Source organism: Poecile atricapillus, chromosome Z (assembly GCF_030490865.1).
Source record: "Poecile atricapillus isolate bPoeAtr1 chromosome Z, bPoeAtr1.hap1, whole genome shotgun sequence".
NCBI lineage: Eukaryota > Metazoa > Chordata > Aves > Passeriformes > Paridae > Poecile > Poecile atricapillus.
The window spans coordinates 47,364,135-47,382,231 of record NC_081289.1 but is presented as its reverse complement, the minus strand read 5'-3'; positions in this window follow the sequence as shown (position 1 = coordinate 47,382,231).

Sequence of the window (18,097 nt, the reverse complement as noted above, 5' to 3'; positions counted from 1 at the left end):
TATCCTGAATTCCTTCTGCATTCACATCCACCTTCCAGTATTGCCATTTTCTTCATGTTACAGTTCTCTTTCTGTATTTGCCTGACCTCTTCCTTTCTTCCTCTATTGCAATGTCTTACTTCCTTATCTCTTTATGGTTCTTATGCAGTCTTCTATAAATTATGAATAAAATGTATGGATGGCACGTCTGAGGGCGAGGCATGCCACACACAGACAGCTGGCCTGGGTTCATTTGCATTTAGTTAGACATCTACACGAACTAGGAGCCTGGACACAGCTCTCATCAGGAGAAACAAGCTCATCCCTTCGTGATATGAAGGTGGTTGATCTGATACTAAGACAGGAATACAATTTTCTCATTTATTTCTTTAAGTGGACTATTTCTTTACATTGACTATAAAGAGTGCTTTGCACCAGTAGTCCAGAAGTGGATGTTTAAAGTGACAGAATTAAATGAGGTGTCTCATCTGTGCTTGAACCTGACAATATGCAGAAATCTCTTGATGGTAAGCAGTGAAGAAACCTATCACCTTATGCCCTTTTCCACAGCACACTCTTTCTACTGTATAAATAAACATTATTTCCCCACTTTTGGAAAGTAATTGTTTTGAAACAACTGCTTTCTCTTGACCTTTCCCCTGTCACAGCCTATTTTCTCCATACTGATTGTGGGAAACAGAACTTCCACTGATGGTTACAAAATGCGGAGATATGTTGTAATCCCTCGGGAACCATTCTTGGAGAGGACCATTTCTAATCAGGAGAAGGAAATGCAACTGCCAGCCATAAATGTTATCTCTAACAGAAGAGGAATCTTTCTGGCTGTTTCATTCCAGACCTTCTGCTTCAAGGTCATCACCCAACCAACCATGCCTAAAAATCATCATGCTTTCCCAGCAGCATTGGGCCTGTTTCCCCTGAGCTCCAACTAACCCTCATTTTGGGAGCTGAAATGTGATTTGGATGGTACCTTCAAAAGTTCAGGTGTATGGGTCATGGTGCAACTCATAGTGGCCATGGGTTTGTGCAAGTGTGAGTCTTATTCTTGCATAATGCTGAAAAGGAAGGAAATACTATTTTCTTTGCATCCTTGTTCTGTTCTCAAATAGGAACACAAGAGGAGACCACCTAAAGCATCAAGGCATCCCATGTCATCTCTGCAGCTGAAACAGTGATGGAAGGCATTATGTAGCAGCAATGCTGAAGAGCACGTGTAAGAGGTGTGTGTAATAGTCAGATACTGAAGAGATTCAGTGGGACTTTGATAAACTAAAAAAGTCAGGAATTCCATAGTCAGATATTTTGTCCTCCAGCGCTATTCATGTGAACCCAGAAAATTCATCTGTCTTTGCTAAATATTCCTATGGCACATGATCTAGAAAGTTTGAATGACAAAATTAATGGCATCAGTATTAGCAGTCTTGTAAAAAATATTTCTGGGAAAGAAAAGGGACAAATGAACTATAATTTTGAACACCCTTAAATTCTGACTTTGTCTAGTACAGCTGTTCCACAGCAATTATTTGTCCCCTGCTTTCATTCAGCTGAGCTAAAGTAAACACATATTTAAGGCAGAAGGAATGGGCAATATAATTGTATCTTTTTACATCAGGTATTACTCTCTAGATAGTGTTTGGTTTCTTATTATCTTAAAATTAACCTTTTTTGTAGCATTGTACAAGGGAAATGCTCATAGTATGATTATGATATTGGAAATTGTGTATGCTGGTAGCTTTGTGGAAGTTATATATTTCAATATATGGTATAAATGTTCTGGCATTCATGACTTCTCAGCTAAAAGTCTATCATAATAAAGAGGATGTGAAAGAGTAGCAATTTTTAAATACCTTTTGTGTAAAAATTCCTACTATAGAGAAAATTACAGTTGTTCCCAAAAAAAGGTGTTCACATACGAGGTTATTAAGAGCAAGCTGGTGCTGTGTAAATCTATACAAAGACTTGCCATTTAGTCAATACTTGAACCATCCCTGTGCACATCAAACCTACACCAGTTCCTGCATTATCAGCATCTTGTGCTATTAAGTAATCACTTTGTCACTGTTTGAGCTTAAAAAACTCTCCATAAAGATGATTATCATGTTGTAGATAAACCACATTTTAATCCCTATTCATGAAAAGTAATACTACGTAAGTATAAAACTGTACTAGAACAAATGCATGTTATTCCACCACAGTGTATCTGTTTTGCTTGGGTTGCACTGATGTAATAAAATTAATACAATTAAATAAATTAATGGGAATTTGACTGGCAAGGGGTTTTTTGATATGTTAGGTATAGTAAGGTCTGGATCCTGGCTAGGTTTCTATGTGATACTGGGTGTGGGAATTAAAAATCAGAGATAGTGAAAAGTGAAAGCTGCTTGCAGACTTGATAATGAAGATAATAAGATTGATGACAGCAAGCACTTCCCCTCCAGCCTATGTTTGCTCAGGCTCGGGTGCAGCCCAAGCTATCAAAAGAGGTATCAGTGTGTCCTGACAACTCATGCTCCTCTTACTAGTGTGTGGAACCAGGAGAGTGAAATTCTGCTTTAGAAGGGGCCACAACAGAGAGGGATGACACCTAGAATACTTCATAATATCAGAGAGCCTAAAAGCTATTTTAAAAGAGTTTTCACTTCTTTGCATGTACAAGCCTGACCTAAATGTATGTTTTTTAGGGAACAATAGAACTTATGAGAGTTGATTCATCACCATATCCTTCAGGTTTCACACAGTTAGAGTCGCCCTGACATCAGCAGGGATATGCTGTCATGAACCTTGAGTAACATGGTGGTAATTAAGTCCAGGAGTCTTTCTAGGGTCATCATTTGACTGCATGTTTATGCAAATTAGCCTCCAAATTCACAAGACAGAGGATTGTACACAACACTTGCAGGTTACAGCACAGCAGTAGTGGCGTATGTAAGATCAATAAAAATCTGATCATAATGGTTATTTTTTATATTTGCCCTCTGTAAGCTGGAATGAAATTTTCAAACCACTTACTTTCAGGTACTTAGTAATTATCAAGTAGTTATTTCAGAAACTGCTTACTTGTCATTCACTCTCTTCGTTCAGGCCTAGCCTTTTTCCTTTCAGATTTTGTAGTGAATTTTAAAGTTATTCAGCTCTATAGTTTCTTTAAATCCTCTGCTTCATCAAAGAAAACTCTTAAAGTAGAAGTTTCCCTACTTTTTCTATTTAGCCTCTCCCTGAGGTAATTCAAGATGTGAAAGATCACAGGTAGGAATGAAAGAACATTCTCAACCTTCACTCAATATTTCTGGTCCTTCTACTGGGATTTGGTGGCACACATGACAGTCTTTTAGACTGAAAAGAAATTATTTTGGATAGGTCAGACTGTTAATAAATAATACTGATACTTAATTCTATCATACCTCATACAGAAGAGCTTTGCTAAATACTGCCTGTGAATGTTAAATTGACAGTATGCCAGGCAATTGCTTCAGACACGGGAACGGTGTTCACACCCTTTGTCTGGACTTGAGGAAGCAGTGGAAGTTTTCAACCCAAGAAATGGTGAAACAATGGCTCCTCCAGGGCAAATCGTTCAAAGTGCCAGATTTTGCTTTGAACCATTTATAAAGGAAGCAGAGGAACACAAGGCTCACTAGAATCTGTGAATTTGGATCCCCAGGGTTAAAGAAACTGGAGTGAAACTGCCCTTATCAACTATTTAAATTTGGGGCTGAATCTTTCCCTATCTGCTCCCATTAAGGTGAATTGAGATAGTGTCCCGTACACCCTGTGCCAAAGCTGGATTTATTTGGGTAAAGCCAGTTTCCTGAGGAGTAAGTATATATTGCTGAGGCTCCTTTAAACAGAAAAAATCTCTTTCTGACATCAGCGTAAGATCTAGCTGGTTACAGGTGTGAACACATAGATACCTCAATTAGCAAGTCAAGCTCTCTTGGGCCTATAGAAGAGAGAAGAAAAATATCCCACTCTCAGTGCTATCTGTTCATGTCTGCTCCTTGATTTCTTCATGTGCCTTGATCCCTCCTAATCTGCTCCCTCATTCCTTTTCTGCTATTAGTCAACTTCCTGGTTGTGTTTTTTTCATCTACTCTTTATGTATTTCTTCATTCTCCTTCCTGATTTCTTTTCCTCCTTGTCTTTATGCCTGAGATTTGTCTTTCTATCTGGTCTTCTGTATTACTAATTCTGCATGGTCCATCCTTCAAGTTCCTTTTCTGTCATGTCTCACTCTTCTCTTGCTTGACTTTCACTGATGCTCTCCCTTTTAGAAATTGTTTTAAAGTGTTAAAATTTGACAGGAGGTTGAGTTTCATATTTTTATGTCACGCAGGTGTCAGGCTTCCCATGGAATTAGTGCCAAAGGAAGAACAGCAGCCCAAAGGAGATTACACAGTTTACAGCAATATTTAAAGCATTCTGAATCTGATTAGGGAATATGGCTAAAAGTCACAAAGCTTCTTGGTCCTACATAGCATTTTTTAAAGGCTGTCAGAGAAAAAAATGAAATACTGGAACTAAAGCCTCTAAGCCTGTTCCATGCTTAGTTCAGTGTTCCAACATCGTTTCAAGACAGCACTCAAACACCTACTGCAATGGCTGGATTTACAAGTGCCATAAGCTGTCTTTGGATCAAAAGTGCTGTTCAATTTTTCTCACCGTAAATCTCTTTTATGAATTCCTTCAGATTTACTCTGAGATCAGAATTTGACTTACAGGCATTATTTCTGACTAACAATGTGAATGTGAAAAGGGTGAATGTGTTTGCATTGTGGGATCAGTAGGAAAAAAATATATTGCAGATGTACTGATTTTTTCAGATGTAACAGAAGTAATGAATGAACAAGCCAACCTTCTGTCACAAAAAACCACACAAAGATGATTATTCCTTGAGAAGTGTACCTTTTCTGTGTGTAGTAAAAATCATATTTCACTGCTTATAATTATATATACACATATACAAACACAGAGACATGGGTACTTAAACATTCAAGAGAATTGCAAATTTTTCTTGAAAGGTATTCCATATCAGCTCACTACGTTTTCATTATGAAATATTGTGAAATATTCTAAGGTAAGAGATCTCCATCCTCACAAATCCCTTTTTTCCCAATTTCCATATTATTCTAGGTGAGGAAGATAATGATGAACACTGTCGAAATGCAGCATGCAGGAGTGCTAGTTAGGATCTCACTTTTCTTTTTTGGCTTGGAATCAATTGCTTGGTCTCAGTTTGCCAAAGCTTACACGCTCCATGACATAATCTATATCAGTATCTTCTGCCTCCAGCTCCAGTGTTACCTTTCCATTTTTTGTTGGTTTGGCAATGCCAATACCCCTAAATAGCCATGCACTGTATCTTACCACCCTTTTGTCCTTCTTCCTGTCCTTTTGCTCGGACTTGTAACTGTTGCCATGTGCAGGGCTGGACTGTGTAGACTCAATATTGCATAAAACTGATTTACAGAGATTATTTTTCAAAACAAATTTGAAATATTAATTTCAAAATTAGTATACAAATGAGAGAAAGAAAGAAAGAAAGATAAATGAGGTTCTTTAATTAATGTGGAGTATACACTCAGGCTTTTCCTGTAGGTTTAGAGCACTGTTTACTGTGAGCCTACTGCACTGACAGGTGATCTAGGGCTGGAAGAAATCTCCCAGAGGAACCTGTCAGTTGACACAGATCAGTGTCGATTCCTCCTGTTAAATAATTGCTCATGTAGAAGATTCTCCAAGTTGTTCAGAATTAAAAAAAAATGTATCAATATAAAATTGAACCTTGTAGTGCTGCTGTTTTTAAGATGACTCAAACCTTTAAAAATGCCATGGGAAAAAAATACTGCAGTTATCAAGATGATCATCACAGATCACCATCACTGGAAGTTGAACACTGAGAGGAGATGACTTCTTCACAAAGTAGCTACTCCACAGGATTTGACTAAGGCTGTCAAGCCAGCAAATGACCGTGATGCTGCATGGCTAATGCTGCAAAGGCACACCACTGATGCAAAAGCTCTATTCCCAAGTTAAACTGCTGCCCTCTGGCTATTATTAAAAAAAAAAAAAAAAAAACAAAGTACACATAATTAACATAATTACACAAAAGGGAGTTTGAAAAATGACAAATTTTATTGCAAGTTGAATATGAGTCAACAGTGTGCCCTGGCAGCCAGGAGGGCCAACCATGTAGCATGGTTGATGCAGCATCATCAGCCAGGACAAAGGAGAGGATTGTCGTTCTCTGCTCTCCACTGGGGTGGCCTCACCTTGAGTTCTGGGGGCAGTTTTGGGTGCCACAGCACAAAGAAAATATAAAGCTATCTGAGAGTGTCCAAAGGAGAGCAACAAAGATGGTGAAAGGCCTTGAGGCCTTTTTTGAAGAGCGACTGTGGTCACTTGGTCTGTTCAGCCTGCAGGAGAGGAGACTGAGGGGAGACTGAGACTCATTGCGGTCTGCTCACTACAATCACTACTTCTTCATGAGGGGAAAAGGAGGGGCAGGCACTGATCTCTTCACTCTTATGACCATTGATTGGACAAGAGGGAACGGCCTGAAGGTGAGTCAGGGTAGGTTTAGGTTGGATATCAGGAAAAGGTTTCTCACCCAGAGGGTGGTTGGGCACTGGAACACCCTTCCCAGGGAAGCGGTCACAGCACCAGTCTGACAGAGTGCAAGAAATGTTTGAGCAACATTCTCAGACACCTGCTGTAATTCTTGGGTGTCCTATGCAGGGACAGGAGTTGGACTCGATCATCCTGATGGATCCCTTACAAATCCTTGTATTCTATGATTAATTGTGTATTTAGGGTTAACATCAGAGTTATCATCTTAGGTAGCTGTTACACACTCTTGACTAACCGTCAGAATGCTCTCTTACAGCCCTATAAAGAAATCTTCAAAGAAACCCTGAGATCAAGGCAGTGTAAGCACAAGCTTTAAGTCAGCTTTGAGTGACAGTTTGTGATTTGGTTTCAAACATACCCACCAGATCTCTGTCTCAGCTTGTTCATTACCACTTGCAAAATAAATAAGGACATTCATTGCCTTAATGTATCTCCTCCAGAATAAAGTCTTTATACATAATCTATTAAATTACATATTTCAGAGAAGAACTGTTCTTTCCTGAAGACTGGATTTATGAAAAGACTATCTAGAATCTTATATTTTTAATTAATTTAATATTCCGTAGCATTCCAGACAACTCTAATATCCAAATTTGTTCGCACCAAATCTATACAGTTACTACCATTTTAATATAAACCTTGATAAATATTGCTAAGAGTGAAGCGTTGAATGTCCTTTTTACCATATCAGTAGAATATATAGTAAAGGCATTTCCATTATCCTTGAGGAAGTACTTAAGCAGATAAAGTAATTAATAATGTGAGATACTAGCTCATATGTTAGCAACAGAATATTTGTTAGCTGCACATGTGTCTTGGCTTGAAAAGACAGGTGTCTGCTAAGGAAGGCAGAAACCTCCCTTGGAATGGAAAAATGTAAACCCCCGGAATTATTATAATCTTGAAATCAAGGTGCTCTCAAGCAAAAGATATTGGAATAGGAACAACAGTTCTTTACTAGGAGAATTAAAATAAAAATGCTGTAGTACAGAAAAACCAACCCAGTGACAGAGTCAGAACACAGCCTGGCACCCTGTTGGTCAGGATGTTGGTAGCAGACTGATTAAATGGTGGCTGCAGTCCTCCTGGAGTGACAGATGTGGTTCTGCTGAAGCAGTGATGCTGTAGAAGGGTGTAGTTTTTCTCTGAAGGTCCAGTGGTGGTGTAGAACAGTCTGGTCTCTCATCTGGGAATCCAGTGGAGAAAGGCTGACTGTGTTGTTCCAAATCTCAGATTATATCCAGGTAGGAATTCTTGGCTCCTCCTCCTGGGTGGAGCATCCCACAATGGGATGATGTGATTTTATCAGTCATGCAGTGAGACTCAATGACCCATTAACAGAAGGTATCCCCCTGGAGGGAGGATGATCATGGAAAAGATAAAGAGCACTGCCCCACCTGGTTTTAACAGCTCGCCCATTAACAGAAGATATCCCACTGGAGTTTTGAGGGATGGGTCATGGAAGAGATGAACACTGCCTCACCAGGTTTTAACAGATGGTAATAGAATACATACTTTTGGTTACATATTGCATTGCAACCCAAGACAACATATAAGAAGATTTTAAAGAAATTCAGGCATTTTAGATGTAGTGGAATTGTTTGAAAGAAAAAAAATCCTATAATCAGGTTTATTTGTTGAAAAAAAATCTGTAGTACAGTTAAGAAGAGAGACATGTATCTGAAACTCTTTAGTCATGTCTCTCATTAATGTGCAGTAGAACACAGTAAATACTGTGCTTGGGTTAACCATCACACCCTTATGTGAGCCGTTCAAACTGTAGATAATTCCAGGTAAGACTCTGTCCCTGTGTAACTAGAAGGTAGCTAACTGTATAGCAGACATGGGAAAGAAGCAGTTCCACAGGAAAGTGTCAGGAAAAAATGGATTGACTTTGTCTTCATGTGGTAACTTCAGGAGGTCAAACACAAGAGAAGTCGTGAAGCTTCAAAGTCTAAAAAGTGTGTGTATTCTAAGAGCTGTTTGATCTGTCTTCTTAGGAGTCTGCCTGGGACACTAGCCAGAATAGCACTACAACAGCACCTGACAGATAAAATTAAAGCATGAATCATAATCTCTCTGGTCTGCCAAACTGAGTTTTATTCAGGTTGTAGCTTCAAGATGGATTACAATTTGATGGCATGTCCTTAAGCTAACTATCCCTTAATTTCAAATGGTGTTGTGAGAAGGTTGTGTATTGGCATTGGGGTACAAACGTGGGTTTGTGTGATGAGAATTGAGTGAAGGGAGATCAAATTGTAATGGTTTCTGTTGTGTAAATTTAAATTAAATACCGGCTGGATATTTGCCAGGATGAGATATCCTGACAGAGCAGAGCACTTAAATGTATTGAGCAAGCACTTTGGACTAATGTAAAAGAATAAAGGGCGCTGTAACACTCAAGGCAGAGAAAATGTGAAATGCTTCAAAAACAAGCATTCAAAATAGCATTGATAATAAATAATTTAAATGGAATTTGGGATATGGAATTCTTGATGTTTGGAGCCTTTTTCTTAGGTATGAGGAAGAAGGACAGCAGAATAGACATGGAAGAAAGCCCATTATAAGGGAGAAGGGTATTATTTTAGTTAATGCTAACATTATTGATAAGCCAATCTTCCAAACAAATCTACATAATCCATAATCTTTGAAGCTATATAATTGGTTGGGTTCCACAGTAAGTATCATCCTTACAATTTTTATTTTGGACTTTGTAACAATCAAAGGGTGATATAGCTTCAAAGAGTGATATGACATAGGCTGAAGTTCAATTTAGCATGCTGGTAATGGGCAAAGCACTGGGATTTTTCAGTTGGCTTGACTGGGACAAGGGATGGACACACAGAAGTTTTCAATCATCAGATTGCCTTGTTATGCATGACTGAATGTAGGCTTAGTTAAAATAAGCAGTTTGTAATTGCCAACAAACTGCTTGTTTTATTAAGACCAATAAAAAAGACAAATGCAATCTAAGAGATTTTTAGATTTGTGTATCTTAACAATATTTGTAATCCATTGATCAAAGGATAGTATAGAAACAAAACAGACTATTCAGTTTACAATTCAAAGCATTCTTACATTTGAGATATCAACTCACAAAAATAAAACACCTAGTAGACTTCAGTGCAAGAATATGGATTTACTTCTAGTCTCATTGGTAGTGTTCATTAAGGACCTGACATTCAGTTTATTGGTTGCAGATACAACCAAATCTGGGAAAAAGTGGAGCCTGATTTTGATAAGAGTAGCCATCAGTGGCTGAAATTGGTATTTTTCCAGGATTACTTTCAGTTATATTAGTGATATATATTCTTAATACTGACTCCAATTTAACATTGATTTTTGTCTGAGAATTTCTTCACAAAGTTGCACTGGCTGTTTTGTGCTGCTATGTACCAAGGCAAAGGGAGATACAAGTTAGGCCAGGTCTGCTGATCAGCTGCTTTACATTACTGGTTGAACTAACACCAGTCAAAGAGACTGATCATCATTTGACCAGCAGGCAGGCACAGACATGCTCACAAGAGTGGCCTTGGGGACCAGGTGGTTACCATGCGTGTTGTCAGGGAGAACTATTAACAGATGAGGCCAGTGTCCCCAGCTGCTTTTGCCCAGACAAGCTGATCATTCAAGTGAGGAAGCATGACACTTGACTCTTATCTCCAGGTGTAGGTGTATAGATACATCTACAGAGATGCATATATACACTAAGGGATAGATCTGCACCTGCTTATTGCTTATAGCAGCTTCCATAGCAGTTGTTAATACCATACTATCAATGTATGTCCTCCATATGAAACCTACATGTGACATTTCAGTAGATTTAACACAAAGGAAAGTTTGCATGCTCCTATGTTTTCACATTATTGAACAAAATAATGAACAAAAAAGTTGCACTCTCTGCATGCACCAGAAAGGATGTGGCAACCCAGACAGAACTCAATCAAAACATGCAGCCAGGTCTTAGGCTGCAGATGTTGTCTACCTAAAGTTTTAGTAAAACTTTGGACACCATTTTCCACAGTGTTCTCCTGCAGAAACTGGCTTCCCATGGTGTGGATAGGTGCTGGCTAAAAATTTTCAGAAAACCCATGTGGATACAGCTTTTGAGGACATGGGTTGCTGGTGAATTTGCTGTGGTGCTAGGTGATGGTCGGACTTGATGATCTTGGAGGTCTTTTCCAGCCTTAATGGTTGTACGATTCTAGCAGAGATGTGGGATAAAAGACTGGCAAATGACAAGTTTTTGAAGTGACTGGTTTAGGTTTTTATGCTTTCTATTTTAAGTTAAAAATTAGTTAAAACATTTAATCAGTAAATTGTCAGAAAAAGTGCTGTACTAGAAGGATAGGTAATGCAGCCTATGACACATCCTTGGTGATGCATCCTACAATCCATACAAAAGGATCTTGAACTTTGATATGTACAAAGCAAAGAAGTTTTGAATCATTCTCTCAGATCTCTATATGAAGACACATACTAGAATCACACCAGTACTCTATGTTCCTTACAGTACATTGAAAGTCTGAAACTGGGAGAAAAAAAAAATCACCTGTGGTGATGATTTTACAGATTATATAAGCATTCTCTGATGTTCAAAAGTTATAAGAAAGGGTTGTCATAGTAGGCATAGTTAGGATGATCTCTAACAGCATGCAGCCATGTCGGTATGAAGTCCTCAGTAAAGAGCTTGGAAGAATTATTTCTGGACAGTTGAATCACAGTGTCTTAGATGTGCTGATGAATGGTGTTGCTATACAAAACCTGAGTTCAGAAGCAACCTTAAAATGTCTGTTTCTAGTGTTATCAAAGATGGGAAGTATTGTAAAGCTAATGTTACCCCTATAAAGTGAATAGCAGGAAAATCAGTGATCATACGAGCATGCCACAGCTGTACCTGGACAGTGGGAAATCCAGGGAATTAAAAGCAAGAGACAATAAGTTCCACAAGACGGTCTGGGTGAAACTTTACTTTTGCTGTGTGGTATGTTTCTTTTTTAATTAACAAGGAAAAAGGTTCAGAGAGCCCCAGAGCCTACAGCTCCAGGGACACTGGGCCTGAAAAAGGTATGCCAAGGAGAACACAGCATTACAGCGATATTCCTTCTTCCTGAAGGAATCATTCTTACCAGGGGCCACTCATGGAACCTGGAACCTTCATCCTAAACTCCAAGGTTTAACCTAAACAATTAGGTTTTGGGTTGGGTTCAGACAACCAGGCATACAGCTCTACAGACACTGAAGCTTGGAAAGGGATACCATGGTGAGCAGGATGTTGCACCTACACTGCTCCTTCCACATTTTCTAGTCTGGGCCACTCAAAGTACCTGGTACATTGGCTTCAACCCCAAGCTGCCATTAGGGTCAAAGGGTAGGGTTAGGGTTCAGAGAACCACAAAGAGTCCCAGGGACTCCAGGTCTCAAAAAGGTGAGACAAGGAGAACATTCACTGCACCAACATTGCTCTCTCCACATCTTTCTGGTCTGGGCTAGCCATGGCACCTGAGATCTCAGTCTGAACCAAAAGCCACAATTAGACTTAGGATAAGGGTTCACAGAACCACAAAGCCTACCACAACAGGACACTGAGGCTTGAAAAGGCATGCCAGGGAGAGCACAGGACAGCACTGTCAAACACAAACATTGACACTTAGAAGTTTCTTAACTTAGTCATCCATGGTCTGTGGGGGTCTCAGCCTATATCAAAAACCACTGTTAGGGCCAAGGGGTAGGGTTTGGGTTCAGAGAACCACAGTGTTTACAGCTCTGTGGACACGGGGGCTGTAAAAGGCACAGCAAGGGGAGCACAGCAATGCACCAACGTTGGTCTCCCCACGTCTTTCTTATGTTTGCCACCCATGGTGCTGGGACCTCAGCTTCAACCCCAAGTCTCCTGTAGGTTTAGAGTTATGGGTTGGTGCCCCCTCCAGGGACAACAGGAGTGGAAAAGGCATATCAAGGAGAGCCCAGCACTGTGCCAACATTGCCAACTTCACGTTTATAATCTTGGCCTCCTATAGTACTGGAGACCTCAGTTTCAGACCTCCTACGCATTAAGGGATTGCATGAGTCTTCCATAATCCAAGATATTTTATGTACAAAGTGTATCAGTTCAGGTTTTTATTTTCTTGGAGAAAACTACCAGCTTCTAAGTTCCTTTAGTAGATACTTCTTTTTTTTTTTTTTTTTTTAAAAAAAAAAGAGCATTATGCAGAGGGTAGCAACTGTATCTTTTTTCCTGTTGCACATGAAATATTTTATACAGACATGATTTCAGAGTCATTCTTTTTGTTTGAAATCAAATAGAGGCAGAAGAATACAGTAATACACTAGGTTGTTTGAATTTTTTGTTGTCTCTCCTCACAACTTGTAAATTCCCAGAATCACAACAACATTCTCCTTTACTCCAGCCTAGTTTGCCACTCAGCTAGGAGCTGATCACCAGACCTTAGTCTGCTATATTTCTTCAGTGAGCCAGATGAGAACCCTTCTTTTGGTAGTTGACAGGGCCAAATTTACTGCTTGAATTGATTCATAGACTGTATTTCAAGACAGCATTATGTGTTTATACTGAAATAAACAGTGGGCACAAGTTCATTCTTCTTCAAACTTGCTTTGAGATTGTTTACATGTGTCCCTAACTCAGCCCTGGAGTTCTCTGAGTTCTTGTCTGCCTGACACTGTAAATCTTCAGTGACTCTACTTAAAGCCAAGCATTCACTCTGGATTTTGAAGGGATTTAAATGGATGCAGATTTGTCAGTTTTACCTTCTTCGGGTTTCCTTTGCCACCTGAAATAAAATAAGCAGATGGAATCTCAAGTCTTCTGAGAATAAGCGCAGAGAAGTTGTTTTCCGTGGGTGTGCAAAAATAGGCCAGAGGATAATTTGGAATTTATTGCTGCTTAGTCTGGAGTAATTGTGTCACCTCTGAGAAGCCTGAGGAGGCTAGGGGAAAGCACACATTAACATGAAAACTTTGCTAGTAAAAATGTCAAACTGGTCAGTTTCCACAAAAATTGCTGATGTGGAAATAATAAACAAATTGTTATTTTTCTGATTATTTTAAACGATGTATGGATTAAGTTGTATCAAAACCCCCCAAATTGACATCTTCTCTATTTAGAAACCTGTGTTAATGGATATGAATACATACATTAAGAATGACTTGTTTATTGACATCCAAAGCATTCTGACATAATTATAGCACTCCACAGTCTTTCTTAATGGATAGTGTTAAATTTGGAGTCTGTGTTAGAAATCACTCTCTGTATTAATAGATGCCAGCTGTGAGATAAGCCTCTGACAGCTTCTTAAAAATACTGTTATTCATTCACACTGACTTCATGTGTAGCTAATCACTGCGTTTGTTGCCAAAAGCTAAAAAGAAAATCACCACTTCACTATTGTAAATATTTAACTGATGAAATATAAAATATTCTCTGGCTTGGTTTTGTTCTCTGCCAAATGAAATAGTATTTTTAAATAATCATTCTTTCCTGTTACCTTTGTTTGATGAAGAAGTTACGAGTGTCTTACCCGCTCTGCAGCTTCACAGGAAATTTCTCAGAGAATATTTTTATGTGCAAAATCACCTGAAGAAAAATTTTAATGCAAGCACTTCTGAAGAGCAAATGGTAACTAATTGTGGGGTTTCACAATCCCTTTTTGCAAGCTAGTTGTGGGTTTCCACCCAAGGGAGTGTTCCCTTTCCCTGCCCAATGGTCTGCTCCTGTCTCCCTATGCATCGGATGCCTCAGGGACAGGGCAGCGCATGGGCAGCTGGATCACCTTGCCAGGCTGACTGTAACTCCTCTGCTGGGTTTGCTGCAGATCTCATTTTCTCTGTTCTGATCTGTGAGCTAGTCCAGCTCAGCCCACAGCTGTTTGATTGGAAACAGCAGGAGCTTGCAACTGGAGGCAAGGAGGAGAGAGAGCTGGCCTGTTCTTTCTAGGCTGCGGAGGCTCAGGCTTCATTGCCACAAGTCAGCAACATAAATATAGGCAACCTCAGCAATAGGATAGAATTGGAGGTTGCACTGAAAATCAGTCAAAAACCCAAATTGTTCTAACAAAAAAAGGGATGAATCTGAGCTATGATCAAACGACAGAAAAGCCTCCAAACAGGCAACTTACTGGGAAGTGAAAAGCTCTTTGTAGTTTATCACTTATTTAACAGCAGAGATATAAGTGGTACTTCACAGAGACATGACTTGATCCCTGGCACTCACAAGCTAAGCTCTCAGCCTGTACATTGCAAGACAGAGGCACAGAGACCAGCTTACATCACAGGGTTGCAGTCCTAAAGGATCAGATGCTGTATTAAATAATTAAACATGATAATGGGAGAACTGACCCAGACAGTGAGCAGACGCATCTACATTAACTTACAAGAATAACGTGTACTCTCTCACAGCTTGCTAATGCTAGAAGCTAAGGCCCTGCTTTCGCAGGGATTTTTCCTGGCTGGGTGGCCTCACCATTTCCCATTCTTTTTGCCTCTGTCACTGTCTGATCCATGGGTGAGCCAGGTCAGCTCGTGAGGTAGTTTTCTACCAGCTCAGCTGGCAGATCCCAAAAATTGTGGGACCATGTGAACAGTTGGAAGAGCCAGAGAGACTGACAGAGTGGAAACCATCCCTCTGTGAACAACTAGGCATCCTATTGTCTCAGATGTAATGGGAACCCTCTCCAAAGTTCCCCAAAGCACTAATTATTTGTATTCAATTGATAGCATTAGTGACAGCTATAGCCAACTACAGCTGGCTATTTTTTACTTAAAAAAAAAAAAAATCACAGGATAATTTGAGTTAGAAGGATCTCAAGAGGTCTCTGGTCCAATCTCCTGATCAAAGCAGAGAATTCAGACTGATTTGCTTTGGTTTTTGTTCTTTTTTCCCTCAAAATCATTCTCTTTATTTGGGAAGATGCACAATTTATATAAAGTTTATTGTATTTCCCAGGGAAAGGCCTTTACTCTGTCACAAGAGCATCTAATATAGCTTTAGGGAAAGAACAAAGTGTCCACTGTCCTTCTGTTTGGGCTGCTCAGGTGTTGGCAGAAGAGCACTCTGGAAATGCCACTGCAAACAGCACACTGGCACACTTTTATCCTCCTCTCTCAGGAGGAATCAGGACATGGGCAACATTTCTCTGGGTCTGATGAGAGAGTTATGAACCCCCTGGGAAGCTCTACTTTCCTCTGACCATTTCTACCTGAATGGAGCAGCTCACCCTGTCTAACCTGGAACTATTTCATTCTAACCTTGGAGGTGGACAGCAGGCTCAGCCAGTGGGTACCAGGGAGCAGGAACATTTCCTGAGGAAGGGGTGGGTGACTATGAGCTGCAGGGAGAATAACTCTTCACCCCAGCACAGCTGGATCTGGAAAAGGGCACCTGTCCACAATGTGGGACACACATACATGGTTGTATCTTCTTTAGAATGTTTTGTTTTGTTTTTTAAAGAAGCAAGAAACCTGTTTAGAAAGTCTGTTATGTGGGTAGTGAAGTCAGCCACCCAAAAATCATGAGATGCCAGCTGACTACATGACCTTGACTCAGTCCCCTGTGCAAAGTGCATTATGCAGCATCAGCATGTATTGCTCCTCCATGGAATCTCCATCTGATTCAGTGAAGAATATAGATGAACAAAGGCTAACAAGGGGATCTTAAACTTGCTACTTTCTAATATTCAAATGCTTCATCTTAGCCCTTATATCCTTATTAATATTCCTGTAATGCAGAGGGTAACATGCAGTACACACATGATGTGTACTTTGGAGAAAGTTCTTACCTGAAAGAAAAGTAAAAATGTCTTGAAAAAGAAAAAAAAATATTAATGATGAAATTTGACTTTTTTTCTTTCTATAATTCATGTTAACTCTAGACTTACAAGGTCATGTTAAACAATTTATATAGTAAATAGTAAATCAGCTTTTCATAGCAAATATAAAACAAACACAATCAAGCTTGGATGTGACTGTGTGAACAGTCACATGGGGAGAAAATGTAGGCAGCTGCCTTCAAATAGCCATTATTGTCCCAAAGGTGAACAAGTAAGAGAATGGCCTAAGGCCACTAAGAGCCAGACCCTCTGCACTTTAGAAGATGCAACATTGAGAAAGCTGAGATGATACAAAATGCTGAGAAGAGGCCTTGCATCTTTTGGTACTAGTTCTTCCCTTTTCCCAACTTTCTTAACTCCTTCAGGGTTATTTTTTGTTTGGTTTTTGTTGTTGTTTTCCCTGATTGCTTTTTTAATTTTCCTTTGATTTTTTTCCCCTTCTTCCAGAGTCTGAAGTAAATTCCAGAAGGCACCATGTGCATAATATCAGCTGTATTAAAATTTTTAATTGTTTAGGACTCAGAGCTATTTTCAGATAAAATTTCTTATCCTCTTGTGATTCTTGTGAAAGGCCAAGAAATCACTAGAATGGACTTGAAGGTGGGAAATCTCTGCCACATACTGAGTTCAGCAATGCTCCTTGTCTAGCCTTCTGTCTCTTTACTGTTTTGTGTTGCCTTTGTGAATGAGATACAGGGACTTGATATATTGGCCTTTCTGTAGTCCCCTAATTCCTATTAAGAAGATGAGGGAATTATAACTATTTGGGAGCAACAGACATTGAACAAAGAAGTACAGTGGGAAGGTGAACAGGACATTTTCCATTGATTTCGTGCTATCAATATTTCGTGCTATCAAACACTACTGTTTTAAAAAAATACATAATTAATTTCTAAATGTCCCTACAATCAAAGGCCAAAAGGTGGCTGCATTTAATCAGAAAAACACACACAAAAGATAAACACTGTAAAATATGAAAGGACTTCTGACATAAATGTCTCTAAAAATACTATTTTAATTCAGATCAGGTGTTTGTCAATTAAGAGCATTAACTAGGGACACAGTCATCCTAACTGGCATATGCATTCATCCATAGAGGTAGCCTGGAGGGGTGGTGATCAATTATTCAGCATGGCATTTCACGCTGCCTCCACCTTTCATAGCACATCATCCACCAGATTGTGATCAGTAGCAAATATCTGAACAGAAGCAAAAAACCATATTTTTTGGTTGAACCTGAATGAGATTTTAATTTCTTCAGTAAAAGCTCTCATCAGTCACTAGATAATGGAAGATGCATGAGCTTGGTTCCTTCTGCTCTTCAAAAAGAACTGAGCTGAAGGTTTCCCATTCTCCAAATATCCCATATGCTTCAGCATTTAAACCTTTCAGAATTCTGCCTCTTCCATCACATTTATTGCCACCTCCTCCTCCCAAAATCTTTACTGCTGGTCCAGCAGCATATTGATAGAGAGCAGCATATTGATAGAGAACAACTCTCCCTGTGTGCTTTTCCAGTTTTGAAGCTGCCTGAGAGTGCAGCCAAAAATGCTGCTCCAGCTAAAGCTGGTGGAAGCAATGAGGTCACCCCCACACACCCACCAGTTTCTTCCCTGTCCTCTCCA